Source organism: Myotis daubentonii, unplaced genomic scaffold (assembly GCF_963259705.1).
Source record: "Myotis daubentonii unplaced genomic scaffold, mMyoDau2.1 SCAFFOLD_92, whole genome shotgun sequence".
NCBI classification, from domain to species: domain Eukaryota; kingdom Metazoa; phylum Chordata; class Mammalia; order Chiroptera; family Vespertilionidae; genus Myotis; species Myotis daubentonii.
Genome location: NW_026775507.1, coordinates 199,183 through 218,699, shown reverse-complemented (window position 1 = coordinate 218,699; position 19,517 = coordinate 199,183). Strand labels below are relative to the sequence as shown.

Here is a 19,517-nt window from a genome sequence, read left to right as displayed (position 1 = left end):
TGCTCAACGCAGGAGCTGCCCCCTGGTGGTCAGTGTGCTCCCACAGCGGGAACGCTCCTCAGCTGACTGACTGGGCCAGACGCCCAGCTCATGGCTGGCGAGCCCAGCTGCAGTGGTGCGAGCCTCTCCTGCAGACACTACCCCTGTGTGCCCCTCCCCCATCCAGACCAGGACATTGGGACTGACTGGGCGTGAGCCTGCAGCTGCTTCTCAGTCATGGGCGTATTGGTATCGCCCTAGGATGGGTGTGCAGAGACCACAGCAGAGTGGCAACAAGCCTACTAAGCAGTGGCAGCAGGCGCAGCAGGGTCAGGATGAACAGGAGTGGGATAATCAGGAGCGGGAGTGGGATAAGCGGGAGCAGCATGGGGCTTGGCTGGGGCTCAGGCTCCTCCTTGGCTGCCTGCTGCTGCGAGCACTACTACATCCCTCAGGGACGTTGAACTGCCAGTTTTGGCCCGATCCCTGCAGGCCAAGCTGAGAGATCCCACCAGTGGACGAATCCATGCACTGGGCCTCTAGTAGGGATATAAGATGTAAAAAAGAGAAAATGTACAGTTTTCCAGCAAATTTTAGGGGATATGTATAGAATTACCAGAACTTGCTGAGTCCACACACAAAAACTGTTTCTTGGTTCCTGCCTCTCCAAATGGCAAGATTCTCAAATTAAAAAAACAGATTCTTGGCTAAGGTCAGACCCAGGGTGAGGCTGTTAGGTTCTCTTTAAGACCTCAGAAATACCTAGGGCGATGCCACCACACAGAGCATTTTAGCAAAACAGTATGCCCTCTCTATCTCAAGGTCAGTCTCCCAGTTCCCACCAAGTAAACTAAAGGGCATCTAAGAATCTGAAGGTAATTATATCACAAGGGGGCTCCAGGTATAAATGCACATATCAAAGAAAAGTGCAGTGTGGGCTTTGTTTAATGGGTGAGCCCCACCTATCAAATTTATGGAATAGTCACAGTTTTAAGAGGATTCTACGAACAGGGCACTGTCAGCTTGGACTAAAAGTGACAGACATGAAAAGATACCTATAGACCACCAACATGCTGTGGGCACTCTATCAGCTTGAGTTCTCCAGAGAAACAGAACCTATGGAATCTCTCTCTTTTAAAGGGCCAGTGCACAAAGTTACTCAAACTCGATCCCCCTGAGCTCCAGTGCCAGATGGCTTTAGGGGACCCAGACACATATGTGGAGGAACTTGATCGCCTAGCATTGGGGCAGGAACTCGGGGGCAGCTTTCTCCCAGATGAGGGTGGTCACAGGGGTCATTGTTCCTGTACTAGAACCTCCTCTAGTGCAGGGCTGAATGGCAGCCATATATGAGTCTCTACCAGCCTGGATCACATTGTTTGCTCCACCTGTGGATTACCTGAGATCTAGTCCCACTCAATTTGCAGCCCCATCCAAGTTGTTTGCAGCAGCTTTTCCATATGAATGACCTGTCCTGGCTCAGGCTTCAGGCTGTGCTAAACTCTCTCAAACAAGCTGCAGCTGGTAACAGTGTGCCCAAACCTATCAATAAAAGACTCAAGACCTGGCATTAACACCAGCCTGCCTTGTTTCACAGTTGGGCCTCACCTGGGCACTTCTAAGCCCAATACAAGTAGCAGCCATCTGCAGATCTCTCTGCAGCTCCTGCTGGGTGGCCCTAGGCAGTGGCTGACTTTGCACCTCCCTGAAGGCCCTAGGACTTCAGACCATACCAGATTACAACTCTACACATCCACAAGTAACACATTTAAGAGGCAGACTCAGTGAGTGCCAAAGCCCCACTGAAGCAAGTCCTGCTTTATAGGGGTATTTCCTGTATAGCAGCTCTCCCATTATAGTTGCAGCCAGTACTCACAGCCAATTGGCCTGAAGGTCAATTCTCCTAGTGACACCAACAGTAATCAATGCTCAACTACAAAAAGACTGTGCACACAACCCACACAGAGGCACACCTAGAGTGTCCAGCTCAAGTGACTGGGGAAGCTGAGCCACTGGGCCCTACAGGACACATTACACAAAACCACTCTACAATTCCAGGAGACATAGTAGCTCTACCTAATACATAGAAACAAACACAAGGAAGCAGCCAACATGTGGAGACAAAGAAAATGTCACAAATGAAAGAAATGGAAGCAAGCAAACTACTGGATACAGAGTTGAAAACCACGGATATAAGGTTAGACAAGGATCTTCATGAGAGTTTCAAGGGACTTAGTGAGACTTTCTAAGATCTTAGTGAGAATGTCAAAGACATTAAAAAGGTCCAGTCAGAAATTAAGCATACACTAACTGAAATAAAGAATAATTTATAAGGATTCAACAGTAGAGTAGAGGATTCTGAGAATTAAATCAACGATTTGGAATATGAGGAAGCAATAAACATCCAATCAGAAGAGCAAAAAGAAAAAAGAATCCAGAAACATAAAGATAGTGTAAGGAGCCTCTGGGACAACTTCAAGCATACCAACTTTTGCATTACGAGGGTGCCAGAAGCAGATGAGAGAGAGCAAGATATTGAAAATCTATTTGAAGAAATAATTACAGAAGAATTTCCCTATCTGATGAAAGAAATAAACCTACAAGTCCAGGAAGCACAGAGAGTCCCAAACAAGGGGAACCTAAAGAGGCCCCCACCAAGACACATCATAATTAAAATGCCAAGGATTACAGACAAAGAGAGAATCTTAAAAGCAGCAAGAGAAAAGCAGTTAATCACCTACACGGGAGCACCCATATGATTGTCAGCTGATTTCTTAACAGAAACTTGCAGGCCAGAAGGAAGTGGCAAGAAATATTCAAAGTGATGAATAGCAAGAACCTACAACCAATAGTACTCTACCCAGAAAAGCTATCATTTAGAATTGAAGGTCAGATAAAGAGCTTCATAGATAAGAAAAAGCTAAAGAAGTTCATCACCACCTAACCAGTATTGTATGAAATGTTGAAGGGTATTCTTTAAGAAGAGGAAGAGAAGAAGAAAAAAAAGATAAAAATATAAACAATAAAATGGCAATAAATACATATCTATCAACAATTGAACCTAAAAATCAAAATAAATCAACAAAAAAAATCGAATGAACTAAATAAATGGTGAATAAAATAGAATCAGAGGTGTGGGAGCATGGAACAGATTGATGAATCTCAGGGGGAAGGGCGGAGGGGGGATAGAAAGAGATTAACCAAGAGTCTTGTGTGCATATATGCATTACCTATTGACATGGACAGTGGGGTGGTGAAGGCCTGGGGCAGGGTGGGAACCAGGTGGAGGGGACATTGTGGGGGAAAAAAGAGGGACATCTGTAATACTCTCAACAATAAAGATTTAAAAAAAAAATAAGAAGAGTATGTGCTTACTTAAGGGCGGTTGTGCCTTCAAGTAATATTACTTCTGGCATCTCAAAAGTGTGTTAACCAGATGCACAAGAACAATAGACAGGGCTAAAGAAGTTACAGGCCTGGGGTGCGACTACCCACCATGACCTGCCCAGTTAGGAATTTGTGATTTATTACAGCACCAATTTTTTGTCCACAGTAGCCACGTGTGTCTAGTGGCTACCACATTACACAGTGCAGATAAAGATCATGTCCATCATTGCGGGAAGTCCTAGCGGCAGTCTAGTCTAGATGCCTTCAAAGGAGACTTCAAACAGTTTCTCAGTGATTGAGTCAATACGATTAAAATGAAGGAAGATTCAGATTTCCCAACTGTGTGGTTCTTTTCCTGTTATGAAACGCTCTGTGTGGGGGTCACCTGGCCCTCGTCCCATCACAAGGTGGGAATTGTCTCCACCAAGATCATGTTCCTGAGGAGTCTCATTATGTCCTTTAGAAATTTTAAATATAGAAAGCAAAAATATCATTGAATCATATACTTTAAAGTGGTAAACATGCTCTGGCCAAAGGGTCATGGATTCAATTCCTGCTCAAGGTCAATGCAGGTTTAATCCCTGGACCAGGTCACTCACATCAAAGTTTCTCTCTCTCTCTCTCTCTCTCTCTCTCTCTCTCTCTCTCTCTCTCTTTCCTCTCTCTCTTCCTTTCCCCCCTCCCTTCCACTCTCTCTAAAATAAAATAAAGTGGTAAAAATTATGGTGCATAAATTATCTCTTAATAAAAAGTACTCAATATAATTTTGTAAATAAAGCAAAATCACTTATATGTAAGCTTGTTTTTCAACTGTGACAAGAAATAGCCATATGGTGCCTACAAGAGTCCTTTTGGAAACAATGAATAAATAAAGGCAATAAATAAAGGCAATGCATAAAAATATACTTAAATGAGCCCTCAGGAACTGGGAAGGGACTGAGATATTAACTGTACGCTGCCATAGTTTTATGATTTCTCTCAGAAGACACAGTCTTCTGGGTCAGAGACAAAGGACAGTTTCCTATCAGGGCAACAGAGAGTAACCTGAGTATCCAAATTTTCACCTGTCCTAGATCCTCAATTCCCACAGAGGGAAGAGGCCCAGGGGATGCCAGCACACACAGTGGGTTGCATTACAGGAGACCATCCACAAAGTTAGGAGGTCTGAATGTTTCACATCGGGCAGCAGCCTGCCTGGCCTTGTCCTGGAGGAAGACCTTGTCACTGTTACACAGGATGCTAAACACATCTACCCGGTGCTCTGGAGGGACACACTCTCCACCTGCCACGGCTGTTCACTGTGCAAACTTCCTTGGACAGAAGGTGGAGGAGAAAACAGTCAGTGCTTCACCGCAAGACGAGCAGAAATGCAAGAAACCCATGGAATCTCTCACCAACACCAACAATCAATATTGTAACAGAGAAGTGAACGATTGAGATAGTAATAGGGAGTGGATGGGTGATCCAGGGAATCACTGCCTTGCTGCAGTGATGACTGACAGTCCCGAGTGTGAGGGCGGACACTTCAGTGCCTCAGCAACATGACCTGCTTTGGATTTTTTTTTAATTTAAATTTTTATTGTTCAGATTATTACAGTTGTTCCTCTTTTTTCCCCCCATAGCTCCCCTCCACCTGGTTCCCACCCACCCCTCTGCCCTCACCCCCCCATTGTCTTCATCCATAGGTGCACGATTTTTGTCCAGTCTCTTTCCGCATCCCCCTCACCCCTTTCCCCCAAGAATAGTCAGTCCACTCCCTTTCTATGCCCCTGATTCTATTATAATCACCAGTTTATTCTGTTCATCAGATTATTAATTCACTTGATTTTTAGATTCACTTGTTGATAGATGTGTATTTGTTGTTCATAATTTGTATCTTTACCTTTTTCTTCTTCTTCCTCTTCTTAAAGGATACCTTTCAGCATTTCATATAATGCTGGTTTGGTGGTGATGAACTCCTTTAGCTTTTCCTTATCTGTGAAGCTCTTTATCTGACCTCCAATTCTGAATGATAGCTTTGCTGGATAAAGTAGTCTTGGTTGTAGGTTCTTGGTATTCATCACTTTGAATATTTCTTGCCACTCCCTTCCGGCCTGCATAGTTTCTGTTGAGAAATCAGCTGACAGTCATATGGGTACTCCCTTGTAGGTAACTGACTTTTGTTCTCTTGCTGCTTTTAAGATTCTCTCTTTGTCTTTTGTTCTTGGCATTTTAATTATGATGTGTTTTGATGTGGTCCTCTTTGGATTCCTTTTGTTTGGGGTTCTCTGCGCTTCCTGGAATTGTAGGTCTATTTCTTTCACCAGGTAGGGGAAGTTTTCTGTCATTATTTCTTCAAATAGGTATTCAATATCTTGCTCTCTCTCTTCTTCTGGCACCTCTATAATTCGGATGTTGGTACACTTGAAGCTGTCCCAGAGGCTCCTTACACTATCTTCGTATTTTTGGATTCTTTTTTCATTTTGCTTTTCCGGTTGGGTGTTTTCTGCTTCTTCGTATTTCAAATATTTGACTTGATTCTTGTGATCCTCTAGTCTGCAGTTGGGAGTCTGTATAATGTTCTTTATTTCAGTCAGTGTATGCTTAATTTCTAGTTGGTCCTTTTTCGTAACCTTGAGGGTCTCACCAGATTTCTTGAGGGTCTCACTAAATTTATCGACGGTTTCTAGAAAATTCTTGAAAAACCTTAAAAGTGTGGTTTTGAACTCTATATCCAGTAGTTTGCTTTCCTCCATTTCTGTCATTTGTGTCCTGTTTCTTTGTCTCCGCATTTTTTATGCTTCCCTGTGTTGATAGAGTGCCTTTCTGTGTTAGGTGTCCTATAGGGCCCAGTAGCTCAGCCTCCCCAATTACCTGAGGTGGACACTTTGGTGCACCCCCTTGTGGGCTTTGTGGACAGTCTTGTTGTAGTTAAGCCTTGATTGTTGTAGGTATCACTGGGAGGAATTGACCTCCAAGCCAATTGGCTGTGAGAATCAGCTATGTCTGCAGTGGTAGAACTTCTGTGCTGGAGACACTCCTCTGGGACAAGACTTCCTTCAGTGGGGCTTTGGTGCTCACTGAGTCTTCCCCCTGAGTGTGTCCTTTATGGATCTGAGGAGCTGCAGTCTGGATGGTCCCACTCTGACCACCGGGCACACTGGCTCCTGGATCTCTAAGGAGGTGCTAATCTAGCCTCTGCCTGAGGCTACCCAGCAGGAGCTCAGCTGTGAAGCAATGCGAGTTGCCTTGGGGCCTTGGGCCAGCTGCAATTTGTTAGGTAGTTTTCAGATTGCAAAGGGCCAGGCCTTTCATATGCAAAAGCAGGCGCACAGTGGGGCAGGGGTCCCAGGGGATCAACAGGGAGGAGCAAGCAGCTATGGCTGCCCTCAGAGGCCCCGCTTCTCAGTGTCCCAGCAATCGCTGCAAGCACCTCTGAAAGAAAGCTGCCCTCGAGTTCTGACTGATGCCAGACAGTCCAGTTTCTCCTGTATAAGTCTGGGTCCCCAGAGACTCACCTGGAACTGGGGCTCAGAGCTTAAGACTCCCTACCGATTGTAAAAGACAACCGTGTCCTCAGCCGCCAGCCCTCTCCACGTGGGCCTCTGTACCTCTGTACTTTACTTCTGCACTGCACCTCCTCTGAGTCTCGGTATGTTTTTCTCTTTCCTTCTAGTTGTAGAATTTCCACTCAGCCAGCCTTCCTGTGGTTCTGGATGATGTCCGTTCCATCTTTTAGTTGTATTCTTGAAGTGGTTGTGCTAAGCAGCAATCTCTGGTGTTTACCTATGCCGCCATCTTGGTTGACTCCCTGCTTTGGATTTTAATGGTTCAAAACCACTGGGGGCTCCCCACTGCCTCTGGGATGAAACCCCAGCTCCCTAGTGTGCCCAGCAAGGACTCATGACCTGCCCTCCTCCCCTCTCTGCAGCTCCTTGGGCAGCAGCGCTGACCTCCATCCCCCACCCAACAGCCTCTCCTGCAATTCCCCAACAGGCTTCCAAGCCTGGCTTCTGCGTGTCTCTGCTTGCAGCCCTCCGCCCTTCACCTGAAAAAGTTACTTCATCAGGGTTCAGCTCAGGCAGCTCATCCTCCCACCTCCCATCCTGCATCCTGTCCCCTCCTCCATCCATGATAGAGAATGAGGACCCACTCTATCTGCCCACAGCATTCCTGCTCACCTCTGTCATCCTGCTGATCATGCTGGGTGGTGACTTTCCTGGTTACTGTCCCAATTTGGATTATTTTAAAGTTTTCAAAGACATGCATATATAAGGTAAAAGTTCCAGAATGTGTGTGTGTGTGTGTGTGTGTGTGTGTGTGTTTAAATGAAAAACAAGTTTATGTCACCTCTTTGACCTCCATCTCACTTGCAAGCCTGAGTCCAATGCCTTTACCAGTTTCCAGCTGTAGCCCCTTCATAGTTTTAAATAATATGCTCATAATTTTGTCCCATAACATTAGGGGTCTGACTCCACCACTTACACGCTGTGGGATTTTGTCCAATGACTTAACTTCCCAGAGCTCAATGTCCTCTTCAAGCTCAGCAAAGTAACAATCCTTCCCATGTTGGGACATATAACTACTCAATCAAGTAATCTGGATTAGTTTGGATTGTTTTGGTATTATTGAGTTTTAATAGGTCTTAAATATATTCTGGGTACTCATTCCTTATATGTATTTGTTCTAGAGGGCTGTTTGAAAATGGAATCATATTTTTTCCCATTAGAAATAATGTAAATTGAATTAATCTGTTCCAGACCTCCTGGATTCCCTGTGTTAATCTTTCTTATATACAGGACATGTCTAATGTACTGCTTAATCCATAAATAAACACTAAAAAATGATAAAAGATATTGAAAAAGACACAACAAAATGGAAAAGTAACCCATGCTCATGGATTGGAAGAATCAACATTGCTAAAATGGCCATGTTACCCAAAGCAATATACAGGTTTAATGCAACCCCATCAAAATTCCAATATCATTTTTTAAAGAAATTGAATGATACATCATCAGATTTGTATGGAACCACAAAAGACCTTGAATAGCGAAAGCAATCTTGAGAAAAAAAAGAACAAAGCTGGAGGTATCATACTACCTGACTTCAAATTATACTACAGAACTATGATAATCAAAATAGCATTGTATTGGCAGAGAAACAGACACACAAATCAATGGAACAGACTAGAGGTCCCAGCTATAAAACCACATGTATATGGACAGATAACTTTTGACAAAGGAACCAGAAACACACAATGGAGTAAAGATAGTCTCTTCAATGAATGGTGCTGAGAAAACTAGAAAGCCAGATGCAAAAGAATGAAACTGGATTACAGTTTGTCTCTTTGTACAAAAATTAATTCAAAATGGATCAAAGTCCTAAATATAAGACCCAAAACAGTAAGTTACATAGAAGAATGAACTGCATCCAGCATGGCCAGGGGTGAACCTGAGGAGGGGCGGTGAAGGATTAAAGAAGACAGACAAGAGAATACAGCTGGGACCAGGTGGATCACTGCCTGGATGAGGAAACAGTGACCTAACCTGTAAGCGAAGCTTTATTTTATAGTCAGATCACACAAAGCAAAACAAGGGGAGTGGTCAACATGTTTACAATGTTCTTGTGACTTTCAAATCTATGTCGTTACTCAAGTCTTGTTTTGGCAGCACTTGCTGCACCGCCCACAGCCCATTAGCTACCTAGGAAAAGGGAAGACTATAAGGTCAAGCTTAATTGTGCTAAGAGGGCTCTGCCCTCCAGGCTGGGACTTTTATGTGGTTCTGCCACAGGTCAGTCCGAGGCTTGACCCTATAGCCACTCCCTACAGAAGAAAATATAAGGAGCAAACTTATAGACCTTGGTCAAAGAGAACATTTTATGAACTTGACCCCCAAGGCAAGGGAAGTAGAGGCAAAAATAAATGAATGTGACTATGTCAAATAAGAAGCTTCTTCAAAACACCAATCAGAAAGGATATATGCACCCCTATATTCATAGCAGCACAATTCACCATAGCTAAGATCTGGAAACAGCCTAAGTGCCCATCAGTAGATGAATGGATTAGAAAACTGTGGTACATCTACACGATGGAATACTATGCTGCTCTAAAAAGGAAGGAACTCTTACCATTTGCAACAGCATGGATGGAACTGGAGAGCATTATGCTAAGTGAAATAAGCCAGTCAATGAAGGAAAAATACCACATGATCTCACTCATTCATGGATAATAGAGACCATTATAAACTTTTGAACAGTAATAGATACAGAGGCAGAGCTGCCTCAAACAGATTGTCAAACTGCAGCTGGAAGGCCAGGGAGGGTTGGGGGGCAGAAGGTAGGGGGTAAGAGATCAACCAAAGGACTTGTATGCATGCATATAAGCATTACCAATGGACATAGGACACTGGGGGATAGGGGAGGCTAGGGGACTGTCTAGGGCGGGGGTGGGGTGGGTGGGAAATGGACACATATGTAATACCCTTTGTAATACTTTAAGCAATAAAAAAAGAAGCTTCTTCACAGCAAAAGAAACTAAAACCAAACCAAAGAAGCAGCCAATCAGATGGGAGATACTATTTGCAAATGGTAGGTTTAATTTCCAAATTATATAAAGAACTCATAAAACTGAACACCAAACAAACAACCCAATGAAAAAGTGGGCAGAGGACCTGAAAATATATTTCTCCAAGAAGACATATGAACAGCCAGTAAATATATGAAAAGATGTTCAATCTCACTGGCAATTAGGGAAATGCAAATCAAAACTACAATGAGATACCACCTCACACCTATTAGAGTGGCTATTATCAACAAGACAAGCAATGACAAGTATTGGAGAGGTTGTGGAAAAAAGGGAACCCTTATCCACTGCTGGTGAGATTGTAGACTGGTACAGTCACTATGGAAGCAGTCTGGTGATTTCTCAAAAATATGAGACGACAGCTACCATAGAATCCAGCAATTCCTTTCTTGGGTATATACCTGAAAATCTCAAAATCACGTATTCGCAAAGATGTATGCACCACTATGTTAACTGCAGCATTATTCACAGTGGCCAATACATGGAAACAACCAAAGTGTCATGCAATAGTAGACTGGATAAAGAAGATGTGGCCCATATACACAATGGAATACTACTCAGCCATAAGAAAGGATGAAATAGCGCCATTTGCAACAACATGGATGGACCTTGAGAACAATATGCTAAATGAAAAAGCTAAGAACCATATGATTTCACTCAGATGTGGGTTATAAAACTCAAACTCGTGAACACAAACAGCAGTGTTGTGGTTGCCAGAGGGAAAGGAGTGGGGAGAATGGGGTCCTAATATACGGTGACAGGAGAAGACTTGATTTTGGGTGGTGGACACACACCCACAACTGAAACTATATGTTCATGTTGACCAATGTCACTCCAATAAATTCAATAAAAACAATGAGATATCACCTCACACCTGTGATAATGGCTATCATCAGTAAATCAACAACCAACAAGTGTTGACAAGGATGTGGAGAAAAGGGAATCGTCACACACTGTTGGTGGTGGGAATACACACTGGTGCAGCCATTGTGGAAATTAGTATAGAGTTACCATAAAAAATTAAAAATGGGATTGCCTTATGACCCAGCGATCCCACTTCTGGGACTTTATCTAAAGAAACCCAAAAGAATAATTAAAAAAAAATATATGTACCCCAATGTTCATTGCAGCATTATTTACAATACCCAAGATTTGGAAGCAGCCCAAGTGTCCATTAGTAGATGAGTGGATAAAAAACACAATGGAATATTACTTTGCTGTAAAAAGGAAGGAAAATTTTACCCTTTGTGACAGCATGGATGGATCTGGAGAGCACTATGCTAAGTGAAATAAGCCAGTCAGAGAAAGATAAGCACCATATGATTGCACTCATATGTGGAATTTAATGAACAAACTGAACTACCAAGCAAAACAGAGACAGACTCACAGAGAGCAGGCAGACAGCTCTGGTGGTGGCGAGGAGTATTGGGAGTGGTGGAGGGATTGAGCAAAAGAGAAAAAAAGAGAGAAAACTCATGGACATGGACAACAGTTTGGTGATTGTGAGGGTCTGGAGGGGGTGGTGGGTGGAGGTGGAAGAGAGCATATAGGGGATAAATGGTGATTGAAAAATAAAGTATAAAAAGCTACTTATCCCTTTAAAAGGTGAAATATTTATGCGACCTGAAGAGAAACCAGAGTATCTACTTATCCCTTTAATGTCTGTCCCCTGCCCTAGACTAAACCATGATTGCCTTGTTGGCAGTTATGCACTCTGCGACCATCACAGGGCCCTGCCAGAGCAGATGCTCTCTGTTTATTGACATCAACATCAGCAGCTGTATCCAGGAAGGAAGTGGAGGTGGACTAGATCCAATTTGATAAGAAAGAGTCAGGAAGACCAAATACCAGGAGTGAATGTGATAAGAGTGTGCAAGATGGTCACACTGACAACTTCCAAACATTGCTGAAATAAAGATTATCGAAATAAATTTAGACAGACCTCTTCCGTGCTCCTGGCTTGGATGTCTCAATAGTCTTAAGATATAATCATTCTCTCCAATTGAGGTAGTGATTCATTGCAATCAAACTCAAACACCCAACAGGTTTCTTTATTTTTGCTGCGAATTTACTTCCTGAATGTTGTCTAAGGACCTAGAAAAAGTAAAATAATTTAGGAAAATAATGCTTATGTGTAAGATAACAGTAATAAAACCATATTATACTGCTTTAAGGACAGAATTCATCAATGGGACATGACAGAGAGCCCAGACAGACCCACGTATATGGTCACCTAATTTTCCAAAGGGCACCATTGCAATTAGATGGAGAAAGAATTGTCTTTTTCTATGTAGTGCCAGGTAATTGAATGCCCATGTGGAGAAATGAACTACCTTACACCTAATACAAACATGAATTTTAAGTGGATTATAAGACTAATGTGAATGATCAGACCAGGAGTCTCCCAGAAGAAAACTTGGATTAAACAAAAAATTCCTTTAAGGGGCACAAAAAGCACTAACCATCAAAAAGCTAATCAATCAATTGATAAATAGGACTTTATTAAAATTAAGAACTTCTGTTCCTGAAGAGTGTGAAAAGGCAAGACACAAACTGTGTCAGAGAGAGGAGAGATGAGCTAGAGACAAGGAAATACCACATCCAGAGTGTAGCACCAATAAGAAAAAGACCAACAGTTAATGTTTAAAAATAGAAATAGAACAGACACCTCAAATGAGAGGCTACCAAATAGTCTACGTGCAGATGAAAACTCGCACTTCAGTCCTCATCAGAGGAGATACAGCCACTCACCCATGAGAATGGCTACAGTTTAAAGGCGGCAGCACCATGTGTCAGCAAGGTGTGCAGCAACCGGTACCCTCTGGGGGTGCGAATTGCTCTAACCATTTCAGAACCATGTTTTATCTGTGAAAGTGAACATATGGCCACCCTGTGAACTGGTAACTCCCTCTGAGGAGATATACACATGGGTTCATCAAAAGGCAGGTACAGGAATGTTCAGAGAAGCCTCATTCGTTCCAGTCCCTGCAAACTGCAAACAGCTCACATTTCCATCAGTGGTAGACAGACAGGTAGACAGTGGTAAGTAAGTTCACCAAGTGGAACAAATGGTCCCCAGCGACAAACACGATCTGCTGCCTCACACATAGATACTGTGTCTCTCAGACATCGTGTTCCATGGATAAAGCCAGCACTGAAGGGGACATACTGTGTGGGTCATATTGCTAATTCTACACTGCGGTAAAAAAGAAGGAACTCTTACAATTTGCAACAGCATGGATGGACCTGGAGAGCATTACGCTAAGTGAAATAAGCCACTCAGAGAGAGATAAATATCACATGATCTCACTCACTTGTGGAATATAATGAACAACATAAACGGATGAGCAAAAACAGATCCAGAGACAGAGAAGCATCGATCAGACTGTCAAACCTCAGAGGGAAGGTAGGGGAGGGTGGGGGTAAAGGGGAGAGATCAACCAAAGGACTTATATGCAAGCATATAAGCATAACCAATGGACACAGACACCAGGGGAGTGAGGGCATGAGTGGGGGGATGTGGGGTAACATGGGGATAAGGACACATATGTAATAACTTAATCAATAAAAAAAATAAAAAAAGGCAAAACTAATCCATGATGTTCTAACTAGAATATCATTAAATCTAGGAGTGTGCCCAGGAGCGGTGGAACTGGGATTCGTGGGGGTAGCGCAGGTGAGGCTGCTGAGAGACCAGAAGTTCCAGCATAATGAGCTGGTGGCTGGGTGTGGCTGGACCTACTGCAGCTGTACAAGCCCCTGCCTGCTCTGCTTAACCCTTCCCTAACAGCCTGCTCCTCTTCTGGGGCCACGCAGGACCTCAGTGTTGAGCGGCCCACGTGTTTTTAGAAATCAGCCACCTGGGAAAAATGACTTCTACTCATATGAGCCACCTTCTGATCATCCTTCCCTGGAGATGGGAGGTTCCGTGCGCTTCCGGCTCAAGTCTGGGCTCATCTCTGCAGGGTTTGCTGCTGTTAAGGCCCCAAATGCTCTGACAGTCACAAGGTGTGTGGTTGCAGGAAGTAGCACCGGACTGTGGACTGCAGATCTGCTCACGAGCAGGTTACAGACAGTGAGATAATTTGAACTATACAGTTGCAGACCACAGCTTCCTTTTTCCAGAATTTAAAATTGCCATAGAAACAGAAGATGAGATTACACCTGAAATTTCAGAAACCAGAGATGAATCGGAGATTACAGGGAGCATGGGTGAAGTAGCTGAGAAAGAATTGTATCCCATGGAAAAATGAATCCAGGGAAGATACAATTTTCCAGAAGTTTAAAACTAAAATAGCCCAGGAACCAGGAGAGATTCTCAGACATGGCCGAGGGGGTGCCCCCATCTGGGTCTCTGGTGAAAATATGCCTCAAGGAAAGGTTATTCCAGGTTGCCCCTGTGGTGCCAAGAGGATATTTGGATTCCAGGTCAGGCCTCAGTTGCCCAGCTAAGGAAGGCCTGGACTGTGCAGGCGTGTTGATTGGGCATCCTGGCCGCTTCTGTGCTCAGAGCTGCAGACCCTGCACTGGCTACACAGAGGAATTCGTCTGGAAGCAAGATGTAACAGATGCACCTTAAAGACAATGCAGTAAAGCCTTCAAAATGCTCATAATCTCCTAGACCTTGCGATTCCATTTTTAGGACTTAAATTTTTTTTGAATTTATTGGGGTGACATCCTATCTAATAATAGAGAAACATGGTAATTAGCCATACATCCGCTACCCTTCCCATTGGCTAATCAGGGCGATATGCTAGTTAACTGCCAGCCAAGATGGCGGCTGGCAGCCAGGCAGCTTGAAGCGAACATGAGGCTTGCTTGCTTCAGTGATGGATGAAACCAACGTTCCCCGCCTGCCGCTGCCGGCCTCTGAGCTTGCAGTTTGAAACATTGTTACAAATATAGAAGCTAAACAAAACCCCAGAAACCTGCTTTCAGCCAGCCAGGATCTCAGAGCTGGAGTTGAAACAGTGTTTCGATTATAGAACCCAAACAAACCAGATACCTGCTTTCAGCAGCAGAGGCCTAAGAGCTGGAGCCAGAGCTAAAGATGGCCCAGAATAAAAAAGAAAAAAGAAAAAAAGGAGCAGTTGGGAGCTTCAGTCACCCACCAGCCTGAAAACAGCCCTGAGCCTCTCACCCAGACTGGCCAGGCACCCCAGTGGGGACCCCCACCCTGAAGGGTGTGTGACCAGCTGCAAACAGCCATCATCCCCTCACCCAGGCTGGCCAGGCGCCCCAGTGGGGACCCCCACCCTGATCCAGGACACCCTTCAGGGCAAACCAGCCGGCCCCCACCCGTGCACCAGGCCTCTATCCTATATAGTAAAAGGGTAATATGCCTCCCAGCACCGGGATCAGCGGAGCTGCGAGGCCTCCCAGCACTGGGATCAGCAGAGCTGAGAGGCCTCTCAGCACCGGGATCAGCCTGACAGGGGGCAGCGACCAAACCCCCTGATTGCCCTGGGGCTCTGTGTGTGACAGGGGGCAGGGCCACAACCTCCCTATCTGCCCTGCTCTGTTCGTGACAGGGGAAGGTGCCCCAACCCCCTGATCAGCCCTGCTCTGTGCCTGATGGGGGGAGCTCCGCAACCCCCTGATCACCCTGCGGCTCTGTGTGTGACAGGGTGCGGAGCCCCAACCCCCGTTGGGCCCTGCTCGGTGAGTGACAGGGGGCAGAGGCCCAACCCCCTGATTGGCCCTGCTCTGTGTGTGACAGGGGGTGGTGCCCCAACCCCCCAATCGGCCCTGCCCTGAGTTTGACTGAGGGTGGATTCGCAACCTCCCAATCTGCCCTGCTCTGTGCATGACAGGGGGCGGTGCCCCAACTCCCCAATCGGCCCTGCTCTGAGCCCGACCAGGGGCTGCACCTAGGGATTGGGCCTGCCCTCTGCCACCCGGGAGCAGGCCTAAGCCAGCAGGTCGTTATCTCCCGAGGGGTCCGAGACTGCGAGAGGGCACAGGCCGGGCTGAGGGACCCCCCCTTCCCCCCCGAGTGCACAAATTTTTGTGCACCGGGCCTCTATTTGGTTAATAAAATTGGTTTTAGGTGCACAATTCTATAATACATCATCTGTACATTGTACTGTGTGTTCACCACCCACCCCAAGTCAACTATCCTTCCATCCCCACTTATCCCCACTTTACCCTGTTCTACCTCACCCCACCCCCTTTCCTCTCTAGTAATCACCATTCTGGTGTCAGGACCTATATGGTTTTTTTTCTTTTTGTTGTTTAATCCCTTTTCCTTTTTCACACAGCCTCCTCCCCTCTGACAGCTGTCAGTCTGTCCTCTGTGTCTATGAGTCTGTTTCTATTTTGTTAGTTTATTTTGTTCATTAGATTCCACATATCAATGAAATCATATTCTATTTTTAGGACATTATCCTAAGGAAATAATTATACCAGAGAGAGGGACAAAGATGATGTTTTAGAATTTCTACATATCAGTGAAACAAAAATATTCAATAGCCCTAACTGGTTTGGCTCAGTGGATAGAGTGTTGGCCTGCGGATTTAAGAGTCCTGGGTTGAGTTAAGTTAAGGGCACATGCCCAGGTTAAGGGCTCAGTCCCCAGTGCTGGAGCGTGCAGGATGCAGCCCATGATTATCTGTCATCATTGATGTTTCTATCTCTCTTTCCCTTTCTCTCTGAAATCAATAAAAAAATCTATTTTTAAAAGTTCAATAACAGGAAATTACATAAATTTTGGTGCATCTATCCAGTGGCAGTGTATGCAGTTTTAATGACACAGCCCTATATGCCCACCAAATAAGGTGCAGATTTAAATTGATACCAAGATACCATTATAATTGGTATCCATAGTATGTTCAGATAGTTTAAAAATGTTTGTACATATGTATGTGCACAGAAATAAATCTAGAAAGTTACATAAACAGAATATTATTAAATCTGGATGGAGTTGCTGACTGACAAGGGGAATGAGAAAGCGTTCTTGAAAGATGTACATGGTCTATATTTTTATGTGAGTGTTGTTTGTACACATAAATTCTTCAAGCGGTACATTTAATATTTGTACAATTCAGAAAAATTAAGAAACAATACAAGTTATTTTTTGTAATAAAAAAGGATTTCTCTTTTATACAAAGTAATGCTGCCCTAGTTGATGCCTTTTGCATATGTGACCACCTTTCATGTTTATTTAAGAGCCTTTAAGACAAGTAAATCTTGGATAAAATGTGTCAAGAGCAGAGAATGTCTCTGAGGAGTGGTGAGGAGCCCATGAAAGGGGAGAGAGAATGCCAGGATTTGGAAGAGCCTGCATAGGAGGGGTTGTGCCTGTAGTGAGGGGCCAGTATCCTGCTGTCTTGCAGTGTGTTGATGTGGTTTTGGGAACCAGAGATATGGTCCTGAGGTGGGCTGCACATACTGGCACCATGAAAATAACCCTATGTATTTTTCCTAATGTTTGATTTTTATTTTTTGTATAACTCTCTCCAATGAAGTCTCTTTCTCCTCTAGCTTCTGCTGGTTTCTACTCTATCAAGGAAGATCCTTGAAGGAAGTTTCAGTCTAAAGTTGCAGATTAGGCCCTTGTGGTAAAACCTCTATGCAAAGTGCCATTTTATGACAGGCAGGGCTTCCTTTGACTGTGAATAAAACAAAGTCCCTGGCATCATAGAAAATTAGTTCTTGGCGTAAGCAGAGCAAAACAAAGCAAATACATATATATTATGCGACAGAAACAAGGGCAACAAAAGTATGTCAGAGTGGAAGGAGGGATTAGGGTGCATGTAGACTGGGGCTATTTCAGATACAGTGGTCAGCAAAGGCCTCCCTGCAGAGGACTTTCTGTCTGTCTCTGGCAGCCTTTAAGATACTTTGTCTTTTATGTTTGCCAACTTAATTATGATGTGTCTTGGTGTTGGCCTAGTTGGTTCATCTTGTTTGGGATTCTCTGTGCTTCTTGGACTTGTGTGACTTTTTTCTTCCCCAAATCAGGGAAGTTTTCTTCAAACAGATTTTTTATTCCTTGTTCATCTTCCTATCCTTCTGGCACCCCTATTAAGTGGATGTTGTTTTGTTTTGTATTGTTTCAAAGCTCTCTTAGGCTCCCCTGCTTTTTAATTTTTTCCAGTTGCTGCTCTGAGTAGGTTTTTTTAACTTGAGATTCAATCCTCAATTTCTTATAGGCGACTCTTGAAACCTTCCATTGTGTTCTTTATTGCAGGTATGTTACTCTTCATTTCCTCTTGATTCTTACACATGTTGATGAATTTCGCATCCAGATGTTTTAACAGCATTATAACCATTCTGAATTCTTTCTCTGACATATTGCTTCCCTCCATTTCATTTAGTTTCTTTTGTGGTAATTACACCTTTTCTTTCATTTGAGGATTGTTTCTTTGTCTCCTCATCATTGCTGTTCCTTTGTAATTGTTTCTATATATTAGATCAAATTGCTATGTCACCCAGATTGTTTGGATAGGTCTTACGTAGTTGATGTTTTGTGGGACCCAGTGGTGCAGTCTCTCAGGTCTCCTGGGCTGGGTGTTCTAGGGAAGCCCCCTACTTGAGATATTTGGGTTCTTATGATATAGTTGGGTGTTGAATGTTATTGTCCTGCTCATGGATGGAGTCTTCTCTCAGGGTGTCTGATTATGTGGCTCACTCCCTACCACATCATGCCAGCAATTGTGGAGGTGCTGATTGAACAGCACAAAACACAACATGACAAGACATGACACAGAAGTCACAGAACAGAAATGTATACAAGTCACCCACCAGAGAAAAGAGAACGAGGAAAGAGAAAAGAGAACAAGAATGATAGAGAGAAAAATAAACAAAAGAAAGAACCTTGGGAGAAAACAACAAAACAAACAAATCAACCAAAAAGCACAAACAAAAAACACCCAGAAAAAAGGGAGTGGGCAAAATATGTAGATGCAGAGCTTAAATAAAGACATTAAAGTTTGCCCTAGCTGTATTGGCTAAGTGAATAGAGAGTCCACCTGTGCACTGAGGTCCCAGGTTCAATTCCAGTCAAGGGCACATGTCCAGGTTAAGGCTCTGGGTGTGCAGGAGGCAGCTGATCAATGATTCTCTCTCATCATTGATGTTTCTATCTCTCTCTCCCTTTCCCTTCCTTTCTGAAATAAATAAAAAATTTAAAAAGTAAAGAAAATAAGGTTAAGAAATTGGAGGAATCGGGAAAGGACCATGGTTTAGAATAGAAGAGGGAGAAAAGAAATGAGAAGGTAAGAAGAAAAAATAAAAGAATATCTACCTATCTATATATCTCTATCTCTATCTCTATCTATCTATCTATCTATCTATCTATCTATCTATCTATCTATCTCTATATATATATACACACACACACATATGAAAGGAGAGTAGAGGAGAGAGCAGATAGGCCTAAATTTAGGAAGTGAAATAAGTTAAAAAATTAGGAGAAGAAAAGAGCAAGAGAAGAGAAAAAATTGAGTAGTGAAGAAGGGGAAATGGAGTAGGAGCAGGGAAGAGGAAATTAGATATATGAATAAACCAACAGAGACTAGAATAATAGTACATCTATAAAGCAGATAAAGAGGATCATTTTTGAAAAGGGGAAAAAGAAAGAAGAGAG

General features: G+C 43.6%; 1 pseudogene; it reads left to right on the top strand.

Moving 5' to 3' along the window:
• The first annotated feature begins 241 nt into the window (after positions 1-241).
• LOC132225757 (programmed cell death protein 2-like) lies at positions 242-14,507 on the top strand (annotated as a pseudogene).
• The last annotated feature ends 5,010 nt before the right edge of the window (positions 14,508-19,517 follow it).